The sequence below is a fragment of the Dipodomys spectabilis genome, unplaced genomic scaffold, assembly GCF_019054845.1.
Source record: "Dipodomys spectabilis isolate Male_0828 unplaced genomic scaffold, ASM1905484v1 ptg000003l, whole genome shotgun sequence".
In the NCBI taxonomy this organism is placed as follows: Eukaryota; Metazoa; Chordata; class Mammalia; order Rodentia; family Heteromyidae; genus Dipodomys; species Dipodomys spectabilis.
Window position 1 is genome coordinate 11,068,928 of NW_024870680.1, and position 11,978 is coordinate 11,080,905.

General features: G+C 40.8%; 1 non-coding gene across 1 annotated transcript; it reads left to right on the forward strand.

Annotated features, from left to right (window-relative positions):
- The first annotated feature begins 215 nt into the window (after positions 1–215).
- On the forward strand, positions 216–284 carry Trnaa-ugc. The gene has a single exon. It is a non-coding gene; the product is annotated as a tRNA-Ala (tRNA).
- The last annotated feature ends 11,694 nt before the right edge of the window (positions 285–11,978 follow it).

An 11,978-nucleotide genomic window follows, 5' to 3' on the forward strand; every position in this document is an offset into this window, starting at 1 on the left:
GTATTGGAATGCCTAGCTACAGCAATAAGACAAGATGCAAACATAAAGGGGATCCAAATAGGGAAAGAAGAAGTAAAACTCTCCCTCTTTGAAGATGATCTTGCATTTAAAGAATCCCACAGATTCCACTCCCAAATTACTCAAGCTGATTCAAAACTTTGGCAAGGTAGCAGGGTATAAAATTAACCCTCAAAAATCAACGGCTTTTGGGGCTGGGGAGGTGGCTCAGTGGTAGAGCGCTTGCCTTGCATGCATGAGGCCCTGGGTTCGATTCCCCAGCACCACATAAGCAAAAAGAAAAAAGCCAGAAGTGGCGCTGTGGCTCAAGTGGTAGAGTGCTAGCCTTGAGCTGAAGAGCTGAGGGACAGTCCCCAGGCCCAGAGTTCAGGCCCCACGACCGGACCCTCAAAAAAAAAAAAAAATCAACGGCTTTTCTGTATGCCAACAAAGAGAAGAGTGCAGCTGAAATCAGGGAAACAACTCCTGTTGTAATAACCCCACAGAAAATAAAATGCCTAGGAATTAACTAAAGAAGTGAAGGACTTTTAAAACCTGAAAAAGGAGATCAAAGCAGAACTTAGAAAGTGGAAAAACCCTCCCATGCTCCTGGATTGGAAAGATAAACATCGTGAAAATGGCAATACTTCCCAAGGCTCTCGACAAATTTAGTGTGATACCTATCAATATTCCAACCTCATTCTTCAATGAAATAGAAGCAGCAATCCAAAAATTCATATGGAACATTAAAAGACTCTGAATAGCAAAAACAATCCTTAACAGAAAGAACAGTGTTGGAGGAATATCAATACCAAATTTCAAACTCTACTCCAAAACTATAGTAATCAAAACAGCTTGGTACTGGCACAAGAAGAGACCTGAGGACCAATGGAATAGAATTGAAAACCCAGAAATGAATCCACAGACCTATAGTACCTAATCTTTGATAAAGGAGCTAAAAAAAATAGAATGGAAGAAAGATAGCTTCTTCAGTAAATGGTGCTGGCAAAATTGGTTAATCACTTGTAGAAAACTAAAACTAGATCTGTATACATCACTCCAAATGGATCAAAGACTTCAGAGTCAAAGCAGACACCCTGAAAACATTATAGGACAGAGTAGGAGAAACCCTAGGTCTCCTTGGCACAGGCCAAAATTTTCTTGATAGAGACCCAGAAACACAAGGAATCAAAGAAAGGTTGGACAAATGGGATTGCATGAAATTGCAGAGCTTCTGCATGGCAAAGGACATAGCTAGCAAGATCAATAGAAAGCCCATGGATTGGGAGAAGATCGTCACTAGCCATACAATGGATAAGGGTCTCATTTCTAAAATATAGGAACTCAAAAAATTAAATCCCCCCAACAACAAATCCTCAAAGAAACAACTGCCCAATTAATAAATGGGCTAAAGCCCATTCTCTGAGGAGGAAATAAGAATGGCCAATAGACACATGAAGAAATGCTCAACCTCTCTAGCCATAAAAGAAATGTAAATCAAAACAACATTGAGATTCCACCTCACCCCAGTTAGAATGGCTAGAATCAAGAAATCTAGTAACAAAAGATGCTGGAGGGGATGTGGCCAAAAGGGAACACCACTGCATTGTTGGTGGGAGTGTGAACTTGTTCAACCACTTTGGAAAGCAGTATGGAGGTTCCTCAAAAGACTCCACATAGAGCTCCCCTGTACCCAGTAATCCCACTTTTGGGCATTTACCCAAATAATCACAAACAAGTTCATACCAAAGCTACCAGCACAACCATGTTTATTGCAGCATTATTTACCATAGCTAAGATATGGACCCAACCCAGATGCCCCTCAGTAGATGAATGGCTCAAGAAAATGTGGTATATATACACAATGAAATTGTATGCCTCCATCAGAAAGAATGACAGAGCCTCATTTGTTAGGAAATGGAAAGACTTAGAAAAACTTACATTAAGTGAAGTAAGCCAGGCCCAAAGAAACATAGGTCCCATGGTTTCCCTTATTTGCAATGACTAGTACATGTCTAGAACAGCAGAGAATGTTAAAGGCTATGTACATATGAACACAAGAGATAATGTTAAGCAAAATGTACCCCAAGACAGGGATACAAGTGGTTTTTTCTTTCTTTCTAGTGTTTTTAATATACTTACATTGCACTATGTGATTCTTTTGTTTCTTTTGTATGTTCTTGCCCCACAGTATACCCCTATTCTCACTGGATTTGATGCTGGTGTTCTGTACCTTGTATATACATTTTGTAATTTGGGGAGGGGAAGGGATACTGGGGAACGCTTAATTGGGGATCCAAGCTGACCCATTGTGATGACAAGATGTACAGGACACTATGTTGAAAACGAACCTTACAATGTTGGGGTGGAGAGGGGCAGGAGGAATTGGGAAGGTGGAGAGGGAAGTGATGGTAGGGGGAAAACAAAGGAGGAGGTAACAATGCTCACTATGAATTGTACTCATTACCCTACTCATGTAACTGTAACCCCTCTGTACAACGTTTTCACAATAAATATATATAAATTTAAAAATAAAAAATTAAATCCCCCAACAACAAATCCTCAAAGAAACAACTGCCTGATAAATAAATGAACTAAAGACTTAAAGAGAAACTTTGCTGAAGAGGAAATAAGAATGGCCAATAGACACATGAAGAAATGCTCAACCTCTTTAGCCATAAAAGAAATGCAAATCAAAACAACATTGAGATTCCACCTCACCCCAGTTAGAATGGCTAGAATCAAGAACTCTAATAACAACAGATGCTGGAGGGGATGTGGCCAGAAGGGAACCCTACTGCATTGTTGGTGGGAGTATAAACTTGTTCAGCCACTTTGGAAAGTAGTATGTAGGCTCCTCAAAAGACTCCACATAGAGCTCCCCTGTACCCAGAAATCCCACTTTGGGGCATTTACCCAAATAATCACAAGCAAGACCATACTAAAGCTACCAGCACAACTATGTTTACTGCAGCATTATTTAACCATAGCTAAGATATGGAACCAACCCAGATGCCCCTCAGTAGATGAATGGCTCAAGAAAATGTGGTATATATAAACAATGGAATTCTATGCCTCCATGAGAAAGAATGGCATTGCCCCATTTGTTAGGAAATGGAAAGACTTGGAAAAAATTATATTAAGTGATGTAAGCCAGACCCAAAGAAATATAGGTCCCATGGTTTCCCTATTTACAATAACTAGTATATGTCTGGGACAAGCAGAAAAGGTCAAAATATGACCAGATAAGTTAATGTTAAGCGAAATGAACCCCAAGATAGGGACACAAGTGGTTTTTTTTCTTGCTATTGTTTCTAACGTATTTAATGTACCATGTGATGTTTTTGTTGCTTTGTATGTTTCTCCCCCATGCTATAACCTCTGTTTTCCCTGTATTTAATGTCAGTCTAATTTGGGGAGGGGAAGGGCAAAAAACAAAATGTTTAAATAGGGATACAGGTTGACCCATTGCAACAATGAGATGTACAAGACACTATGTTGAAAAACGAACTTTACAGTTTGGGGTGCAGGGAGTATAGTTGTAAAGGTGGGAGGGAAGGGATGGTAGGGGAAAAACAAAGGAGGTGGCAACAATGCTTGATATGAAATGTACTCATTATCTTGCTCATGTAACTATAACCCCTCTGTACAGTATTTTTACAATAAAAAAATTTTTGAAAAAGTGAATAAAATAAGCAGAGCAAAAAGGTTAGAGGTGTGGCTGAAGTAGAGTGCCTGCCTAGCAAGCACAAAGCCCTGAAAATGCCAGTACTGCCAAACTTTTTTTAAAAAACTTAATAATAGAACCAATAAAACATCTACAACATTAGTATATTATAAACCAAGAATTAGGATTAATGTGATTTGATAGATATGAAACCCAACTGGAGAATAATGAGAAGAGGGAGGAAAAGAGAGACACATAGGAAAAAGAGAAGAATATTGCCATTTCAGCTATTTAGTAACTCTGAAATAAAGTTCTGGATATTCTATTGATTTTTTTCTCCCCTTCAATTATCAATTTTTTTTTTTGGGTCCGGTCGTGGGGCCTGAACTCTGGGCCTGGGCGCTGTCCCTCAGCTCTTCAGCTCAAGGCTAGCACTCTACCAGTTGAGCCACAGCGCCACTTCCGGCTTTTTTCTTTTTGCTTATGTGATGCTGAGGAATCGAACCCAAGGCCTCAGGAATGCAAGGCAAGCGCTCTACCACTAAGCCACCTTCCCATCCCCTCAATTATCAATTTTTATATAAACTAGTTGGTGCTTTGGCTGCTTTGTATATATGAGGCTTAAAATAAGGAGTATTTTTTAGTGTTAAGAACTGATCAATTTTTATGATGTGATATATTTTTTTCAATCAATTGGGTTTTGGCTAGTTGGCTCCTCTGCTCTATTGGCAGTGGGTTTTGGTGAAATTTTCAGGACTTATTTTAGCCTGATATTCATGCTTTCTGTCTCTTTACCCATAGTAAAGAGTTTACAACCCTTTTAATATCATAAAAGATTATGCAGATTTAGAAATCTCTTTTATGTCTCTTAATGTTTGTAATGCTACATCTAGAAGTAGGCGTAGTGTGAGGAGAGCTTAAATGCTATAGTTTTAGCTTCCTGGTTCTAATCTCTGTGTCTGACCCTTTGGATATTTTTTTTAAATAATATTAATTTCTCTGTCTCCTCATCTAGCTATCCTGCTGAAACTGTCTCAGTTTATAATAATTCACTGCCATTCTCCAAGATCCCTTGGTATTCTGTATAGGCCAAATAAAAGAGTGTGGAGGTGGTGAGACCTGCACCCCTATTTGTTTCAAGCCTTTCAGGGTGGTACTCACCTTCACCATCCCTCCAGGAATGCAGCACTGCTTTGTGTTTGTTCTTTTCCTAGGCAGAAGCTGTTCCAGGCTTCTATTTGGCTTTTTTCCTTTACAATATCTGCCTTGTACAAGTTAGGAAGCCAGTGTGAGATTCTGTCAACTGCTGAGTGTTTTATTTTGATTATCCATTCCATGATGTGAAAATGGTCACAGGATGTTTTTGAAGACCTCCTGAACCCACTTCGACATGGGCTGAGCTGAAATCTCATTGATCGCAGCAGTTCATAACACCATACTCTGTGGACCACAGTAATGTGCTGGGTCTCCTGTTCAAAGTCAGTGTCTAGTAGTCCCTGTGTAAGGTCTCTTAGGTTTAAAAAAAAAAGCCCCTAGAGCAAGCAAGGAAACTGAGTCCGGAATTTAACCATTTACAGGGAACTGAGTAACTGCCATTATAAAAATCCCGTTTCAAAAAAGTTGATGTTATCATATTACTGGAACTTTGCAGCTTGCACCTGATTATGATTTTTGCCTTCGTAAGCCTAGCTTGTATATATGCTTGGGGTTCACAGTGTTAGCTCCTGAGTATACACTGTGTCACCTGCAGGTCAGCTTCTGCAACACCTCAATAAACGTCTTCAAACTCTAAGCCTGCATTGGTGGACTCATTCTCGGACCCCGCAACATTTCTTGGGGGCCTCGTCCGGGATCAAGTTCCTAACCACGCTTTAACACCGGAACGAGGGAGTCTTGTTGGGTGTTCTTTATAAAGCCTCTCGGAGGTAAATTTGACCAATCGGTTTGTCTTTGTAAGACTGGGTACCGTTTGTAAGTCTGGGTGCACCATTTGTAGGTCTAAGCAGAGAGAAACTGGCTGCAGGATTGCTCTCCCAGACCAGAGAGGTCAAGGGACGCCTTGCCCCCCCTTCCCGCCCCCCCCCCCTTTGCCTTCTTTGTTTGGAGGAGGGTTTGTTTTGTTTTGAAAGTTACCTTGGTAATTTAGTCTTGAGGTAGAGAAGTTCTGGGTGAGTGTGGCAGGCTCACTCCGCAGACTCTGGATTCAGCTTGCTGAGTGGGAGCAGCACAGAGTTCTGGTAGGGATGAGCTCGGGCCGGTTAGTCTCCAAATCAGCCTTCTGTGTTGTCTGTTTTTAGAATCTGTTTTAGAATGTGCATCCTTGTTTTTGTGTTTGTGTTTTTGTAATTTATTTGAACCCCTCTGGGGGAATAAAAGTTCCAGCCTCTGGCTGGGCCGGGTCACAGACCTGTTATACCCACCCTCCCTGTGTGGCCAGTCAAGAGGTGGGTCATGGAAGGTTGCTGGACTAGTTTGGTCCTCTTCAAGCCTCAGGCTGCATTTTCTCCTAGTGGAGGCTGATGGAGCGTGTAGAAGGCTGTGTGCCTGGTTTGGACTTTCAGCTGGGCCTGACAGTTTAACCATTTGTAAAGTGCTCTTATCTAAAATTGGGTAAAAAACTGAATCAGACCAGTTTAGTTTCAGGTGATGACACCCACCCCACCCATCCCCAGCTTTCCTCCAACTGAAGGTATTCAAAAGGCCAATTGGTAAAATATCTGGCTAAACAAGCCAGCCCTGGAAAAAATACAGCCTGGAAAAAGTGCTTTGTTAAAGTCTTGTCTTAAATTTTTGTAATCTGCAAGAGTAAGATTGGCGAAAATAAAAAAAAAGATCTCTTGCCACTGAATTTTAGAAAATGTACGTACAACTGATTTTCATTTTTGCATGCTTTAAGACCTGTGTTTGTTTTGTATGTGTGTGAACATGTTCAAGATAAAAATTGTCAGCCTGTTGTAAAAACTGGGTGAGTTTAAGTTTAAAATTCAAAAGGTTATGAGGTTTGGAAATTACCAAAAATTTTAAAGAATTTTTACATTGTTTAAAAGGCTTTTTAAGCTGGGAAGTTGGCTCAGTGGTAGAGCGCTTGCCTTGCATGCCTGAGGCCCTGGGTTTGATTCCTCAGCACCACATACGCAAAAAAAAAGAAAGAAAAAAACCCGGAAGCGGCGCTGTGACTCAAGTGGTAGAGTGCTAGCCTTGAGCTGAAGAGATGAGGGACAGTGCCCCGGCCCAGAGTTCAGGCCCCATGACCGGCCCCCCCCAAAAAAAAAACTTACTAAAAGGCTTTTTAAGGATTCTTTAATTTGAAAAATAGAAAATCTGGTACTTTAAAATGCATGGGGGAGGAACCTGGAAAGGTGGCTCAATGAGTGATTGCCTTGCATGCATGAGGCCCTGGGTTCGATTCCTCAGCACCACAAGCAGAAAACGCTGGAAGTGGAGCTGTGGCTCAATTGGCAGAGTGTTAGCCTTGAACTGAAGGGCTGAGGGACAATGCTCAAGCCCAGAGTTCAGACCCTATGACCGATTAAAAAAAAAAAAATGCATAAGGCTGTTTACACTGTAATCAAGTTATCTGGCTTAGCAAAAAGGCATTGGAAATTTGGGATTTATTTCCCTTGGCTAAAATTTGGGGATAAGTAATAGAAAATTAAATGTAAAGATTTGCCTACCACTGCTAAAGCTTTGCCTGTCTGTCTGTCTAAAACTGCTGGGGTATTTCAGTCTAGAGAAAAGAGAAAAATTTAGGATGATCCAATAGAAGACCTATCTTCAGCCAGGCCTGGGGGAGTCCACACTTGGTGGAAGAGGGCAAGTTGGCACAACAGCAGTTCACCTAACCCTAAAAAGTCGGATGGTAATTAGCCCATTCTATAGGAGGGACTGAGTAGCCTATCTTTGTCCTGTCTCTTTTCCTTGTAGATGGACACTGGAAACCTAGTAGTAAAGTGAGTGATGTGATGATGTGATTGGTATTGCTAGAACTTCCCCTTGGATGTATTAAAATTGACAAAGCTTTAAAAAGAGGCTTAAAAAGTTTATCTCTGTGATGTGATTTGGTTTCAGTGCTATTCTGAAGTGGGATATGTGTTTAAAAAGACAAAAAGATGCCAAGTCTGGATTCTTGGTACAGTGCTGGTGATTGTAATTCTTGCATTAAGGAAAATGGTCACTTGAGTTCAAAAATTTTCTAAGAGGTAATTCAGAATAAAAAAAAATAAATAAAATGTTGCAATGGGTCCACCTGTATCCCTAGTTAAATGATTTGTTTTTCCCCTTCCCCTCCACAAATTATACCAACATCAAATACAATGAGAGTAGGGGTTATACCATGGAGGAGGGACATATAAAGCAACAAAGAAACCATCTTATAAATATGTTAGAAACAATTGCAAAAAAGAAAAAAAACATTTGAGTCCTTATCTTGGGGTTTATTTCACCTAACATCACTTATCTGACCTTTTCTGCTTGTCTCAGACATATACTAGTTAATGCAAATAAGAGAAACCATGGGACCTATGTTTCTTTGGGCCTGGCTTACTTCACTTAATATAATTTTTTCCAAGTCTTTCCATTTCCTAACAAATTGGGCAAGTCGTTATGTTGAAAAATGAACTATACAACTTTGGCTGGGGGGTGGGGGAGGGGGAGATGGGAAGGGATGGGAAGGGGAAACAAAGGAAGAGGCAACAATGCCTGATAAGAAATGTACTCATTACCTTGCCCATGTAATTGTAACCCCTCTGTATGATATTTTCACAATAAAAAAAAGAAAAAAGAAAAGAAAGGATATATATGTCCTTGTATGTTCACATTTGTATTACAAAGTATGGTGAATTTCTTGTGTACAGTCTTTAATGGTTTTCAACTGAGAAGACTAGAACCAATATAAAAGCAATAATAAAATATAATAACCAAGCAAAGAAAATAAAAGTATTGATTTAAAACAATATAAAAAATAAATAAAATGTGTTTGTTTTAAAACATGCAGCCAATGGGTGTTACCTAGCCCCTCAAGATTTTAAGTGTTTCTTCACAATGCAAATGAAAACTGAGGTGTAAAGTGTTAAAGCAGAGGTTAGTAAAAGGCTTTAAAAAAATTAGAAATGAGTTTCTGGATATAAAATTTAAAAGAAAAACTGTCCTAAGTGTTTAATTTTAAAGTGGAAAAATTAGGACTACCAAAATGAGTATTTAATTGCTATTTCAGTTTGCCATTATAGCTTTTTTTGTAACAGCTTCCATCAGGCCCACAGAGAAGGACAGAGTATTCTTACACATTTGTCACATGTAACTTTGGTCCTTAATAAGTTCCAGGTAAGAGCATGCTTAAAAGCTACTTCCATGTTGACCATGTTGTTGCTTTTAATTGGAGTAAAGTGGCCATTTGTAAAGACTCATTGATCTACAAACGGGTTCGAAGCCAGCCCACATAGAGAAAGGTCCCTGTGAGATTGTCATCTCTAATTGGCCAGCAGAGTGCTGAAAAGTGGAGTATCTTTGAAGCTCAAAGTGGCATAGTGCTAGCCTTGAACTGGAGAGCTGAGGGACAATGCACAGGCTCTGAGTTCAAGTTTAGTGACAAGCCAAGAAAAATGCATTTATCCTAGCATGAAGAAAGGCACTCCGGGGACTCTGGAACTGATGGAGCATCCAGAGGCAGTAAGCCACTGCTTGGATAGCAGAGATGGTATCAGATCCTGGAATCACTTGTGCTTGGTCCTTCAAAATTGATCAGAACCGTGAGGTCATGGGAGGATAGTTTGTAAGCCTGCCTTCTAATGCCCATGTCAGTCTACTTCATAACTGGGCAGAACTTGCCAGTCATCTTTGATGGTGGGTAATAAAAAGCTAAAGGGGGGATAGTTTAAATTCCAACCCCCCCTGTATCTGCTCAAAGCCCTAATTGGCAGTGACTTTTGGGCTGGCACCAGCCACATAAATTCATCTGTTCAGGAAAGGAAAAGTTCTGTGGACCTGAGATTGTATCCCTATTGAGATCTGTCTAACAGCCTGCAAGGTAACTTAGGCCTTATTAGTGTAACTAGAGATCAGCTTTGCTCAGCCAGCCAAAAAATGCTTTTTCAAACCAGAGTGCTAAACAGGCTACACTGCTATAGCCCCAAAAAGGTCTGTGCCATTGTTAAGAGTTAACTGTTGTATCTAATTTACAGTTTAAAGTAAAATATTGTTCTTAATTTCACCTAATCCTGGTAACCCCATTGTAAAATAGACTGAGTTTATAGGTTCCTGGCTAGGTAGGGTCAATGCCCCTGAGTCAGCTTGAAGAAGTTACAGAAGATGAATCTTCACCCATCAACCCCTTTAAAGATCAAGGAACCAGAGTCATTTTTGGAAAAATTAGGCAAAATAGATAAAAGGAAGAGGCATGGAAAATAGTGGTAACAAGTGTGCAAATGTAGTGCACTTTTTGGAAATGGTTAAAAGCCCAAGCCTTCTATATCTGTCTAGGAAATCCTAGCCTCATTAAAAGAACATTCTAGTTAATAAAAGTTGTCACCCTGGTAAATTGGTAAAAGGTTGCCTTAAAAATCAGCTGGACACCAGCCTGTCAAGCCTATGTCAAGTATCCCTAACCAATCTATGTAGAAATTTTCAGCCTAACATGAGATGTGACAATCCATTGGAGTCGCTGATACGCTGCTGCTACTGCTGCTGCTGCTGCTGCTGCTGCTGCTGCTGCTGCTGCCCACCCTTCTGGGTAAAGTTCAAGGACAGCCTGATAGTCACCTGGAGGGAAATCTACATCGTCATCCTGACCACCTCCACCACAGTGAAAGTAGACTGGACTCCTGATGACCCCATCATCCATGACTGCTTCCCAGTGGAAAGCTGTTTTGGATCTGCTGAAACTAAGATTATGTGGGATATTCTTTCAGTGATATCCAGTAACCTTCTCTATTCCCACAGTGGATATTGAGGGCAAGGAGAACATCACTGGCTTGCCTTAGGCATTGGGCATAGGGAACTGGAAATCCACTCTAGTCACAGCCTTGCTTGGCTCTGGTATGATACTAGGCAGCTTCCAATAATGGCTGTAAAGGAGAGATCTTTATCAATGGAGGTAGCAAGAGGAATGAGACCTAACCCTGCTCTTAGCCTGAAAATCTAGCCAACTTCTCAGCCCAAGTGGTGCTTTGAGGCAGTTCTGAGATAACCTGGTTCCTCAAGCCAAAGGGTTTATCTATAGGGAGGATGGATGTGCCTACTTCAATCAAGATGCTGGTTTAGTTAGAGCATCCAGGTAGACTCATTGGCAGAAGGAATTCTCTGAAATTGTGGAGGACTGAATGGCTCTCCTTCCCTTCACCCTTTTGCATGTCCATTGTACTCCCTATTCCAAAGGGTTTGTGCCCTATGAAATCATGTTTGGTAGACCACCCCCATTGTGTCCTCACTTAAAAGCTGAAATGTTGTCTGAAATGTTTAATCATAACTTGCGCCAGTCTTTACAGGCCTTGCAGTAGACCCTCTCATGGCTTCTGAAGGGGGAACCTGTGTATTCTTAAAGGAAGAGTGCTGTTACTACGTAAATGAATCTGGGCTGGTAGAAGAAAACATAAAGTCTCTAGAAAAACTGTGCAAGGAAGTCCACCCACACCCATCTGCTAACCTAGATCTAGGACGGTTTCAAAACCCTTTGACCTGGCAGCTAGTACCCCTAGCTGGCACTTGTTACTATTGCTTTGATATCATTTATAGAAAAAAGGATTAGGACTGTCAAGCTAATGGTCCTTCAGGCCCAGGACAACCCCCTGAGTAAGGAAGAAGAGTCAAGGATTTGGCTCAGTTATGAAAAGGGGAGAATGTAAGGGTCTCAGGATAAAAAAACTCCTAGACCAGGCAAGGAAACTGAGTCAGGAATTTAACCTCTTACCAGAAACTGAGGAACTGCCATTGTAAAAGTCCCCTGTTTCAAAAAAGTTGATGTTATCATATTACTGGAACTTTGCAGCTTGCACCTGCTCGAGGTTTTTGCCTTCATAAGCCTTGCTTGTGTCCATGTTCAGGATCACAGTGTTAGCTCCTGAATCTACACTGTATCCCTGGCCAGTCAGCTTCTGAAACACCTCAATAAATGTCTTCAAACTCTAACCCTGCATTGGTGGACTCATTCTCCAACCCCACAACACCTGAAAGTGAAGAAGATGATGATGACTGATTATGCATAGTTACTCAGGCAAAAGTCTGTAGGTCTCTTTGGAAGAAAGTCAGGGAAAAGATTAACAGTATACTTTTTTCTCTAGTATACCTGGATCCACCTTTAAGGGAAGCCAACTGTGAAAGCAAC